This window comes from Chenopodium quinoa, unplaced genomic scaffold, assembly GCF_001683475.1.
Source record: "Chenopodium quinoa cultivar QQ74 unplaced genomic scaffold, ASM168347v1, whole genome shotgun sequence".
NCBI lineage: Eukaryota > Viridiplantae > Streptophyta > Magnoliopsida > Caryophyllales > Amaranthaceae > Chenopodium > Chenopodium quinoa.
The window spans coordinates 995999-1009913 of NW_018744026.1; the positions used below are offsets into that span (position 1 = coordinate 995999).

The 13915-nt window shown below is 34.2% G+C and overlaps 1 long non-coding RNA gene across 1 annotated transcript; it reads left to right on the forward strand.

Annotated features, from left to right (window-relative positions):
• Positions 1-4403: 4403 nt before the first annotated feature.
• LOC110690278 lies at positions 4404-13714 on the forward strand. The gene is made up of 4 exons (XR_002505052.1): positions 4404-5115; positions 5222-5336; positions 10285-10877; positions 13439-13714. It is a non-coding gene; the product is annotated as an uncharacterized LOC110690278 (long non-coding RNA).
• Positions 13715-13915: the final 201 nt, after the last annotated feature.

Below are 13915 nucleotides of genomic sequence, written 5' to 3' on the forward strand. Positions count from 1 at the left end.
CGTCCTTGTTGGAATTAGCTCACCTTTTTCATTCTTGACAACGGTCATGCCTCCCTTCTTTGGAACGACATGAACGGCTGAGACCCATCTAGAGCTTGAGATGGGGAATATGATTCCCGCATCTAGAAGCTTAGTAATCTCTTTCTTCACTACCTCCCCCATTCGAGGATGTAATTCCGTTGTCATTTGATAGAAGGAAGGGCAATCTCCTCAAGGGTTATGTGGTGTGTACATAAAGCGGGGCTTATACCTTAAGGTCATCAATGGTATAACCCAAAGCACCTTTGTGCTTTCTCAAAACACTACATAACACTTGAGCATGGTTTTTACTCAAAGATGAGCTAACAATCACGGGGTAAGTAGAATTTGAGCCTACGAATTCATACCTTAGGTGTGATGGTAAAGGTTTGAGCTCTACCATAGGAACCCCTTTACCTTCCTTGATCGAAGCCGCTTGCAAAGCCTCTTGGCTTGAAATTTTCATGCAAATTTGCTCATCACTTCCCTCAACGCTTCATTCTAACAAGCTCTCATACAAAGCCATGTCCTTGCTAGGAGCACCTATGTTTTCCTTGTTCAACAAAACACACTCAAGAGGATCATTAGTTGTGAGCAAGTGCTCATGCATTGAATGTACAAGATTATCTAAGATTTCAACTCTCATGCAATTCTCAAGAGATGAAGAAGGATATTTCATACTTTCATTCAAATCAAATTCAACTCCCTCATCTCCAATTTTAAGTGAAATATTAGCACTTTTGACATCAATCAAAGCACCTGTAGTAGCAAGAAATGGTCTACCGAGAATAATAGGAATTGTTGAATCCTCATCTATGTCACGAACCACAAAATCAACTGGAATGATGAACTTTCCTACCCTTAAGGGAACATCCTCTACCTTTCCCCTTGGGATCCTAATTGATCTATCGGCTAATTGTAAGGCAATGTTGGTAGGTAAAAGTTCTCCCTTCTCTAGTCTTTGATATACCGAGTATGGTATAATGCTAACACTAGCTCCTAAATCACACAAGGCATTATCAATTTGCATTTTATAAATAGCACAAGGGATAGAAAAGTTTCCGGGATCCTTCAACTTAGGTGGAATTTTGTTCATTATGATTTCACTACAATTTTCGGTCAAGTTAACCGTTTCCATCACATCTCAAGTTCTTTTTCCACTCAAAATCTCCTTAAGGAATTTTGCATAATTTGTCATTTGTTTTATCACATTGGTAAAAGGAAGAGTAAGATGAAGTTGTCCAAGCATCTCTATAAATTTTCCAAATTGCTCGTCTAGCTTGTGCCTATTAAACTTTTGGGGGTAAGGGAGCTTAGGTTTGTAAACTTATCTTTCTTTCTCCTTCACCTTCTCAACTTGTTCCTTATTGACTTCCTTAACTAAAGTATTCTCCTCTCCCTCATTCTCAATTTGGCCATTGCTAAGACTATCTTTATCATCACTCTTCTTAGAGATTTCGCTCTTAAGGACCCTACCACTTCTAGTCACAATAGCATTCATAGGGCTCTTAAGATCTAAACTTTGTGAAGACAAAGAAGAAAGATTTGTAATTTCCTTAAATTCATTAGCCAATTGAGAAATTTGGTTCTCTAACCCCTTATGGCAAGCTAACATGTCATTGAATTTCTCATTGTTTAGAGTCATGTAGGTGTCTAACAATTTGGCTTGCTTCTCTATGACACCATCCAAGAAACTCCTAGAGGAAAATGATTGATCATACAAATTATCACTATGCTCTTGGGTATTAAGAACAAATCCAAGTGGGGAATCTCTTTGACTATTCAATTGGAAATTTCCCCTACTTTGATTGTTCCAATTACCTCTTCATTGATTTTGGCCACTATCGTGATTATGGTTACCATATCCTTGGTTATAGTCCCCATATCCTTAGCCATGACCTTGACCATTATAACTATGGTTGTTATAGCTACCACAATTCCCATGGATTCCATGGTTTCTATAACCGCCATTTTGGTTATAATTGTCATAGTTCATTTGGTTGTGATAATTCCTATTTCCAACATTCCTTTGAGCATCAAATCTAGGCCCAACATTGTTATTAGCAACTAAGTTCACATGTTTATTCTCAATCTCAACATATTCATTACAAGGAACATTAGGGCAAAAATAAGCATCATGGTCATTCATTCCACACAAATCACAAAGCCAACATTCTCTAATCATGGAACAAGAAAAAGGAAGAGAGTTAGAGGAAGGAGTACCTCTCCCCTTAATTTGGGAGGGAATAATTGGTGCTTGTGAGGTCGTGTTCTCGAGCTTACACTTGATAGAAACTACCTACTTTCCTAAATCCGAAATTTGAGTCGACAAATTGTTGATAGAGTTGAATTGTTCCATTGAGTATCCCATTGTACTACTCTTATTTATCAACTCCTTCTCACCATCTTGCCATTCCATTTAGTTTCTTACTACATCATCAATGATACCTATAACCTCTTCCTCGGTCTTATTCATGATTGGGCCTCCGGTTCCGGCATCTAGACTTGCTCTCCCTTGAGGACTCAAACCGCCATAAAAAATTTGAATGATTAGGTAAGTGGGGATTCTATGATAAGGACACTCACGTTGGTATTCCTTGTATCTCTCCCATGCTTCATAAAGACTTTCACTAGACTTTTTCTTGAAACCTTGAATCAAAGCTCTTGGCTCTGTCGTTTTCTTTTGAGGGAAGAAACAGGAAAGGAATTCCTTGGTGACTTCATCCCAAGTTCTCAAAGAATTAGGCTTCACTTCCTTATGTAGCCACTCTTGAGCTCTTCCAATAAGAGAAAAAGAAAATAACTTAAGCCCTATGAATTCTTGAGCTACCCCGCTCACCTTAATTGTATTGCAATACTTCTCGAATTCCTTAAGACGGTTTAGGGGGCTCTCATTAACTCCTCCATTATATTGCCTCCTTTCAATAAAAGTTATCATTGCCGGCTTGATTTCAAAGTCACTATCTGGGATTAATAATGGAGCAATCCCTCTCTCATACTTGTATGCACCTAGAGTACCTAATCCTTTAATGTGACCCTTTAAGATTCTCCCATGATCACTTGCACACCATCTCAAACAAAATTATTAAAAGCACGGCTACAAATGTAGCCTAAAGAACAAAATCTTTTTGTGTTTTTGCAAATAAGGTGAAATAGACTCAACAACAATAGCAATCATCTACGCCATTCCACGGCAACGGTGCCATTTTTTATCTAGGGCGAGACTAGGTCGTTGAAAAACTAATCTACCCTTGGTCAAAACAAAATTTATAATCTCTTAACACACCCCTACACAAAGCATAGAGTAAGTCGAGGGTCGAACCACTAGGAATGGGAGGTAAATGCTAGAGTTAAAGCTAAGCTATTTCGAAGCAAAATGAGGTGAGGTGTGTCTACTCTACCAATCAAACAATCTAAATGAAAATCAAACTTATCAAGTACTAGGGTATGGATCTACATAAACTCGTAATCAATTCAACTAATTGGGATTGGAGATGACTAAATCAAGTGTTGCGAAGGAAAATTGATTAAGCAATCAAGAGAATATGGTAGGCTAATCTCCTAGAGGTCAAACTAGCGCCAACTACGAGGGACTCTAGCTAGGAAACTTGCAAACCTACTCAATCGACAAATGCAAGTCACAAATCAATTTTTCGTATCAATGTGAACCTACAATGCAATCTAGTATGAGAAACTTAGGTTGATCACTCCTAAATTTAACACACACATGCACTTAATCATTCAACCAATTTAATCACAACATCAACTCCATCAATTTCCCCCAATTAGCACAAATTAATTACTCATTTATGCTTCACCATTTCCTTAGCAAGAAAACTACTCACTAATCATGGAAATCATCATCAAAACTAAACTAAGAAACAAATTCATTATCATCATATTAATCCAAAAATATACCAATTCAAAAATCAATCAACATGAAAAATTAACAAAAAAATTGAGATCAAAACAAAGATTGCATTAAAATAAAGAGATCCTTACAAACTTGCTTCAATTCAAGGGAGAAAAACACTTAGAATCATCAATATTCAATCTTCAATCAAGAACTTCTCTCTCTACAAATTAGAGTTTCGCTCTCTAAAAATCTAGCCTAATTGTACTCTAATTTCTGAAAAACTCAACTCTCTATAAAAATAGAAAGAAAATCTATAAATAGTAAAACTAACTAAGAGAAATTAGTTAGATTGTCCCAAATAAACCCTAATAGGCGCGGCCAACTACAAGAGAGAGCGGCCGCGCGATTCTGGGTACAGAACAGGGACCTGAGAAGGTGCGCCCGCGCCCGAGAGAAGAGTGCCCGTTCCCGAGAGAGGTGCGTCCGCGCCACCAAACTGCGCGGCCGCGCCATAGCCGCGCGCGCCGCGCCTGGGAACAGAGCAGCTATCTTCCCTATCATCCCGATGCTTCTCATGCGTTCCACTTAATGCTCTTGATAAACACGGAACCTTGCAGTTTCTAAACTCCATGTTTGCGGGTTCAAGATTAGAAATCATGCCCCCACGACTTGAAAGCACAGCTCAAGGTCTTTAAGAACTTGCACTTCTCCATGCTCGAGCTTCAAATGGAGACCACTAGGCATCCTAATGAATGTTAAACTCAGGAAGATGCCTCGGGAAACTTGGATAACGACCTTAACCTGAAAAATAATGGAAAACAAGCAAATAAAAGAGAAAATAACAAAATAAACCAAGAAATGCATAAAGAAAGAAATCTAACTAAGAAAATGCAAACTAAAAGAAATAAAGAGTAAAATCAAGGAAAAGCTAAGTAAAAGCTCTATAGAAAAGCATGAAATTCATCCCAAAGAGAACTAAATGAGTGCCATAAATGACAGTCATCAGGTGGCTCTGTCTGGCAGAAGCTTAAAGTTGTGAAAGCTAGTATCAAGTCCTTGCACAACAAGCATTTTGGTAATATTGATGAGAAAATTGATCAAGCTCATAATGAGCTTCTTGAGACTCAAAATTTGATGGCTCGGAATAATGATTACTTGGAGCTATATGCTAAGGAATCTGAAGCTATTGAGGTTGTTAAGCACTCTGATATTCAAGAGAGCATCTTCAAGAAAAAATCAAGGTTCAATTTGATTAAACTTGGGGATTTAAATTCTCACTATTTTTTCATGGTCATGAAAACTAGACAAGCAAGGAATAGAATTGATTCTATTTTTTATTCTAATCAGGTGCTGCTCAAGGATCCTAATGTTGTTTCCAATGAGATAATTTCCTTTTATAAGTCTCTTTTAGGGACTAAGACTTCTTGGCTGCCTGCTGTTGATCTTGTCACTAAAAGGAGAGGTAAGCAGCTTATTTCTACTACTTAGAATTCTCTTATCCATCGAATTTCTCATGTTGAAATTGATTATGATCTTAAGGGAATTGATAACACTAAGGCTCCTTGTATTAATGGCTTTAATTCTTTCTTTTTCAAGATAGCTTGGCATATTGTGAAATATTATATCTATACTAGTTTTATATATTTCTTTGATAATGAAGTTTTTCCTAATCAGTGGAATTGCACAACTAATACTCTTTTTCCTAAGATCCTTAATGCTTTTCATGTTAAGGATTTTAGGCCTATATCCTGTTGTACTGTGGTTTATAAGCTTATTTCCAAGATTATCACTACTAGACTTGTTGCTATCATTGGTGAGGTCATTGATGATGCTCAAGCGGGAACCACATTGGGGATAACATCCTTCTTGCAACTGAGTTGATAAAAGGTTATTATCTCAAATTCATTTCCCGTAGGTGTATGGTTAAGGTGGCTCTGAAGAAAGCCTATGATTCAGTTGAATGGGGATTTTTTATTTCTGTTCTGCATGAGCTTGGTTTTCCTCAGATTTTTATTAGTTGGATCTTGGAAGTGTCTCACCTCTGTTTCTTATTCTATCCTCATCAATGGTATTCCTACCCCTCCCTTTAAAGCTAAGAAAGGTTTAAGACAAGGTGATCCCATGTCCCCTTTTCTTTTTTCTATAGGTATGGAATACCTCTCCAGATGCCTTTTTGAGCTTAGATTGAATCTTGACTTAAATTTACATCCTAGATGTGAAAAACTAAGTCTAACTCTTATGATGTTTGCTGATGATTTATTGATGTTTTCTAGAGCTGATAGTGTGTTTGTCAAGCTTCTCTTCCAGGCTTATTCTAAATTTTCTAAAGCTTCGGGCTTTATTTACTACTAACTTTGATAAGAGTAAAGTTTACTTTGGTGGGATTTCTACTGATGTTCAGATTAAGCTTAGGGATCTTCTTAGAGCTTCCCAAGGGTCTATTCCTTTTAGGTATCTTGTGGTTCCTCGTTCTTCTAAGAAGTTTACCATTGTTCAGTGTAGACCTAATGTTGAGAAAGTAACTGCAAGAATTCAAGGAAGGATGGCTAAACACCAATCTAATGCTAGGAAGCTCCAATTAGTTAAAAGTGTTTTTTTTGGTATTCAGACTTACTAGGCTCAAATTTTATTTTGCCAAAGAAAATTCTGAAGGAGATTGAAGCTAGGTTTAGGAGTTTTCTTTGGAATGGTTCCTCTGCTAGAAAATCTTTGGTTGCTTGGAATCATGTCTGTCTCCCTAAGGTCTATGGTGGCTAGAACTTGCTTTCTCTCCCTAAGTAGAACAAAGTTATTGTCAACAAATTAAACTACTTTGGGATATTGCTCATAAGGCTGATAATCTCAAGGTAAAATGGGTGCATATCAACTATTTCAAGCTTAGACACTGTTGGACTGCCCTTGTCCCTAGTAAATGTTCCTGGTTTTTGAAGAAAATTCTGAGCTGCTGAGATATTGTGAATGATCTAGGGGGATGGAATCGCATAATTCAGGGCAACAAATTAAAAATAAGGAAGCTTTATACTGCTATTAAACCTCAAGTTCCTAAGCTTCCTTGGAAAAGGGTTGTCTGTAACAACTTGGAAACTCCTAAAAGTGTGTTTATTCTAAGATTAGCTTTGTGGAATAGGCTAGTCACTAAGGATAGACTGCTACAATGGCGCATCCTTGTGATCCTAGGTGCTTCTTGTGTTTAAAAGATAATGAGAGTGTGCAACACTTGTTCTTTAATTGTGATTATTCAAGACAAGTTTGGAGTAAAGTTCTGAGCATTTTGCATATTGTCAAACCTGTCTAGAATTTTGATGGGGAGATTGATTGGCTGAAAAAAGTTTATAGAAATCCCAGAGTAAAAAGCAAGGTGATCCAAGTGGCTTTTACTGAAACTGTCTACAGCATTTGGATTCAAAGGAATGCTATTCTTTTTACTGGGAACTGCAAGACTATTGAGACTCTAGTCAGAGATATCATTTTTCACATTGCTTGCAGGTGCCCTACTGTAGCAAATATTTGACTATGTAGCCTGTTTTGTTGCTTTGTTTGTTTTAGATCAGATTTTTGTCCCTATAGTCTTGTTTGCTTTTTTTAGAGTTTTAGGTTTAGGTGTTTTTGTCTGATCCTGCTGGTTTCTTCAGCCGAGTCCAGTTTGGTTTGATTTAGTTTTAGTATACTACCCTGTTGTCTAGTCCTTTTGCAAATTTTGATCAGTTGTTGAGTCTGGGTAGGGATCCTTTTAGTTTTTGCTTTCTTGTCTCCCTCTTTAGGCACTCTTCCTGGAAGGTGGCTTGAAGTTGAGGATAAGGCTATTCCTTTTTTCTTATGGTGAAACCTTCCTAGAAGGTGGCACTTTGAGAAATAGGAACTGTTTGGGGTTTGGTTGCCTTCTTTTAGACTTGTGTAGCTTGGGTGTACAACTTAGCTTTTGTAAGTTGTATTCTTGAACTCCTTTTCGTAATAAAATTCTAATTTACCAAAAAAAAATTACATATATAATAAGAATAAATTACATACATAAGAAGACTATATTACATATGTGTGTATGATTAACGATGTCGTTTCATAGTTAAGATCAACAAATTGAATCGAAAATGGATTTATGAGAGATTAAAAGGTCGACTACAAAGAAAAGAGTTCACAATTGGTGTGCAAGGGTTTATTAAGTTAACAAAACAACACCGTGATTTTCAAGAATCTTCAAAGATCAAATGCCCTTGTTCAAAGTGTAAAAATGTTAGTTTTTTTAGATACTGAAAGTGTAAGAGAGCATTTATATAAAAAAAAGGATTTCTTAATGACTACTATGAATGGGTTTGTCATGGAGAGGATTGTGATTCTTTAGAAGCATCACATGAGCCATTGAATCCTTATGTTGACATGATCATTGATGTACTTGGTCAAGTTGATGGTGATCCATTGCATGAAAAGATTCAGAATGTTGAAGAAGAACCTAATCCTCAAGCTAAGAAGTTTATTGAAATGTTAGTGGTTGCACAAAAGATCGTTAGTTCACTGAGTTTAAGGTATGTCTAGCATTTGAGATTTTCTTGTCTTCATTGCTCTTAAACTAGTGAAGTTGCATGTTTGAATATTAGCTTTGAGTCTCTAATTCGTTGTGGAAAGCATGGCCTATTCTCTGTGGAAAGTATTTCATATTAGAGCATAGTAGATTTAGCCATGTGATCAGATGCATCATAACCTACGATAGTGTATCGGCTCATTAGAAGTCTACAATGGTTGTAACAACCCACTGCAAATTACAGATTATTTTATCAAATGTTGGAAAATAACAAACCTCTGCTCTTTAGTTCTGTGTAGGATGAGTTGATTTTAACCCCGTTTGTTTAAAGCTATTCTTGTGATGTGGTGCTTGTTAAAGCTTGTTCAAAGATATTCTTGTGATTTTCTGTAACATACTAGTTAAGAGTTGTAATATTAGAAATAAAGCAATAGAAAGATGAATTCTAGGGAAGTAGGCAGCTATTTCATTGATTAATAAAAATCAAATCTTGCACACAAGGAAGCTTGAGGCCACCACTCTCTTAATAGTACCTTGAGGGCATAATGCTCTGCACTCGAGTGTTTTCAAAATCCCATCTACCTAGCACATTCCTACCCCCCTACTTATATGTACAAAATCAACCAAAAAAAGAAAGATAACAAATATTGCAGCTGTCACAATGTGGGAGGATGCTGCCAGCCTTCACATCAGTTCCTAACTGCTCACTAATTTGGTAGCTGCTCCCCTACCTCATTCCCTAATGGTCCCTACTACTGCCCTTTCCTCTTCCTTCGCTCATATGCGATTAGTCCCTTGTTCTTGTTGTTGCTCAAGGCATTCGTTACATTTTCTGAGTGCTTAATATAGTTGTAGCCCCTGTAGACCTACGTGTTCAGGTTGCTAGATGCAGTCAGCATATATTTTTGGATATCTTCCACTATTTTTGTAGAGTAAAAGGGGTGCTATAAACACTACCTTATCCACTATTTTTTTGTGACTAAAAGTTTGGTTAGAACTTAGATTTGCCATTATTCTATCAGCTTGATCACTTGTCTATCTGTCCTTGAACTACTGAAAAATAAAGGTGGTAATGTGAGTCTGAAATGGTGCGAAAAGTAATAATCTTGGATCGTTAAGGATGCCCTAAGTAGGAAAAGTTAAATCAAGGGGTGAAAACCTTATTCTTGAAATCTGTTGTAATACCACATCCACAATGACCTGAGATGATCTGGATATGGACATGGGAGCAGCCAGGGTAAGACCAGACTAAGATGTCTGATAGGATAAATCTTACTTACCTACTCTTTTCACAAACCTTAACCAACCTTGCTATCCGTACTATGTGTTCTTGTTAAAAGAGTTTGTCAATCTCGGTTCAAGGATTATGCCTGACAAGATTTTATGGATTTTGATTATGAAAGTGAGATGATGACAAGTCATATCATGGTCAAAAATAACAATTGTGGAGAGTGGAGGGAGAGACAGAGGTGAACAAAATATAAAAAAAAGGTTTTATCTTGGAAAATGTAACTACCTTTTTTCTTGTACAACATACTATTACTCTTTGTAATTTAACTTTCATTGATTTAAGATTAGTGTCATAGTAGAATCTAATTGAATCTTTATTGTGCTAACTATCGTTGAATTTTAAAATTATCTTATATAATGATTGTATTGAAGAGGTGGAGAATCGAAGGGTTGTGTGCTTTTATGACTTGATGGAAGTTAGGTTGCTCTTTGTTAATAAATCAAAATTAACAGGTTCTTATATTCTGTTACATACAAGCACACTACAAAAATTAATACATTCCTTAATTGCATTAATGATAGTACTTGTAAAAAAAATAGAGATTACTTATGTATAATATGCTATGTTGAGTTAAAATTATAAACTTTACATGTAAAATCTGTGCAGTGTACATATACTTGGAGGCCCGGGTACAATGCTAAGGCTAGAAGAGATTTAGACAAAAAAGTCAGGGACGGACTTAGGGGTACATTGAACCAAGTTAACATAATGGCTCTCCATAAGGAAGTTGGTTTCATGAGTGACACTGTTCGAGCTAAATTCATAAATAAGTGCAAGCATCCTGATTTTGTGAAACGTTCTAACCAAGCAAGAGATAATCAGTTATCTGGCCAAACATTAGAGAAGTTTTACCCTTGCCATCGCCAAGGTAGCGTATCTACTCCTCAAGGAGTTAAAAAAAATTGGTAAGTGTATAATTTTAGTGGCAAACTTATGATTTTTAATATAAGAAGCAAGTAGCTAGAAACTTTTTCGCTACTAAGAGATGACTATAAATGATTCTTATTACAATTGCTCTGTAGTCCATGTCCTCCTATTTTTTGTTGTATTTATTTAGTGCTAACAACTTCTTCTAGTACAAGGCAAAGAAGAAGGATGAAATTTTACCAAATACTGCTGAAGTCTACGAGAGCACTCATTCTGTATGCGTGGGCAATGATGAATTTGAATTGATGGGTGACAAGACTCATCAAGTCATGGTATGAGTATACTTATATATTTTGCTAAGATTACACTAAAATATGTGGTAGTTAATGTTTACAAATATTATAGATTGGAGAGCGTATTACGTGCGTCTTGTCGCACGTAACAGCTCGTACGTCAAAGCATGCAGTCAATTAAACAAAAAGGCACGGGTTTAAAGCCCGTAAAAGTCGGGCTTCGTTAGCCCGATTAACAAAAAGGCGATTGTTTATCAAGCCCAGCTTTATTAAAAAAGACGCTTCTTTGTAAAGCCCATCGAGATTTAAAAAGCCCTTTTTTTAAGGCCCATTGTAGACTGATATCCTCAAATGATTTAATTGTATCTTTTAAAAAATAAATTATAAGCTATCCTTAAAAGGAAATATTATATCATTCAACATTAATTAATAATTTAAAATTACATACATTTACCTATCTTTCATTAAATGTATGATATCCTGAAAAACCTTATTATTTGTTTTTACACTACAAACATAAATTTTTCTACCACTTGAATATAACCTAAAACGAGTGAATGATATCCTCTAAAGACTTAATACTAGCTTATATCCTCATAACGAAAAATTATTTCCTTAAATAGGTATATTTTATCAACCAAAAACTAGATGATATCCTATGAAAAAAAATGGTATTACTAATACAGAATGATATCCTCCAAAGACTAGATAATATCCTTTAAACATTAAATATTAGTTGAATCTTATAAAGAAAATAATAAATCCTCTAAATACTAGAGTATATCCTATAAAGACTGTCGAATATTTTATAAAGACGAAATACTAGTTTATATACTCACAACGAATAATTATTTCCTTAAATCGATATATTATATCAACCAACAACTGGATGATATCCTATGAAAAAAAAATACTTGTTATTGCTGATACAGAATGATATCCTCCAAATATTAGATAATATCCTCAGAACATAAAATATTAAATTAATATCTTAAAAAAAATATAAATCCTCTAAAGAATGGACTATATCCTATAACGACTGCCGAATATTCTGTAAAGACAAAATACTAGCTTATATCCTAATAACGAAAAATTATTTCCTTAAATGAATATATTATATCAAACAACAACTGGATGATATCCTACGGAAAAAAATACTTGTTATTGCTGATCCAGAATGATATCCTCCAAAGATTAAATAATATCGTCTTGATTATAACCTATAACGAGTGAATAATATCCTCTAAAGACTAAATACTAAATACTAGCTTATATCCTCATAACGAAAAATTATTTCTTTAAATGGGTATATTTTATCAATTAATAACTGGATGATATCCTATGAAAAAAAAAATACTTGGTATTACTGATACAGAATGATATTATTCAAAGACTAGATAATATCCTCTAAACATAAAATATTAGTTGAATTGCATAAAAAAAAAAAGAAATCCTCTAAACACTGGACTATATTTTATAACAATTGCCGAATATCCTCTAAAGACTAAATACTAGTTTATATCCTTGTAACGACAAAATAATTTCCTTAAATGGGTATATTTTATCAACCAACAAGTGGATGGTACAGAATGATATCCTCCAAAGACTAGATAATATCCTTTAAACATTAAATATTAGTTGAATTTTATAAAAAAAAAAAAAAAATCCTCTAAAGACTGGACTATATTCTACAACTACTGCAGAATATCCTGTAAAGACGAAATACTAGATTATATCTTCATAAAGAAAAATTATTTCCTTAAATGGATATATTTATCAAGCAAAAACTGGATAATATACTATGAAAAAAAATACATGCTATTGCTGATACAGAATGATATCCTCCAAAGACTAAATAATATCCACTGAACATAAAATATTAGTTGAATCTCATAAAAAAAATAAGAAATCATCTAAACACTGGACTATATCCTACAACAACTGCTGAATATCCTATAAAGACGAAATACTAGATTATATCCTCATAATGAAAAGTCATTTTCTTAAATGGGTACATTTTATGAACCAAAACGTGTTAACTAATATAATAATAATATATTTAAATATTGATTTGATAATATCCTCACAATCCTAGTAAATATCATAAGAAGATTTTACATAAAATTTCAAACAAACTTCCGTTTTTTATGCTTTCATTTATCAATCAGATGCTTTTAATAATATTCAAGTCAAAGCATTTATGTAAATAATTTATTATTATTAAATTTATTTTTGACTTAGGTTTAATAACTATTGTATATATAATCAATTCTTCCAGTGAGTAATTAAGGATATATGTCATAAGAATGGCTAACAACCGTAACAATACCAGAAAAAGGCGTGGAAGAAAGCCTTTACTACACGGATCTTCATCAGATATGGTAGAAGAAAAAGATTGGGCAGATAATATACAAGATGAGTGTGAAGGGGATTGTTTTAATTTCATTTTTTTCTAAATCATATCATTCAAAAGGAATTATAGTAAGGCTTCTTTGTATATTAAATATAGTTTATTTATTTTCTATGTATTATTTTTTGTTAGAAATATAAGATATCGCAAAGCTTTTATTTATATGAAAAATTTTGTTTTATTGATGCAGAATGTTCCCTTAGAATTTGCAAAAAAACATTTCAGCAAGCTTGGGAAATCAATTGATGTTAAGCTACGACTTTATAATACTGAATTTGAAGCGCAACTGAAGATTAACACTTTTGAAAATAAGATCATTCAATGTTTTATTAAGAATGGTTTTGATGCATTGATTGATAATTATGATGTTTTAGTTGAAGAAGCTGGTGTAGGGGAGTTCTATAGTTTTTTATGTTTATTTACAATTTAATTGTTATGATTAATGCATTGAAATTTTGTTTTTTAATTGATGTACTTCATTTTTTTTCATGAATTTAATTTAATAATAGTGTATTTCTAAATACAAAATGATATTTTTATTCAAATGACATTATTCAAAGCACTTAAATTTTTCCTTTTGAATACTAAATTATATCATATAACGTCTACATATTATCTTTCAATCTATTATAGAAAGAGTAGATGATATCATTTAATAGTAGCACTA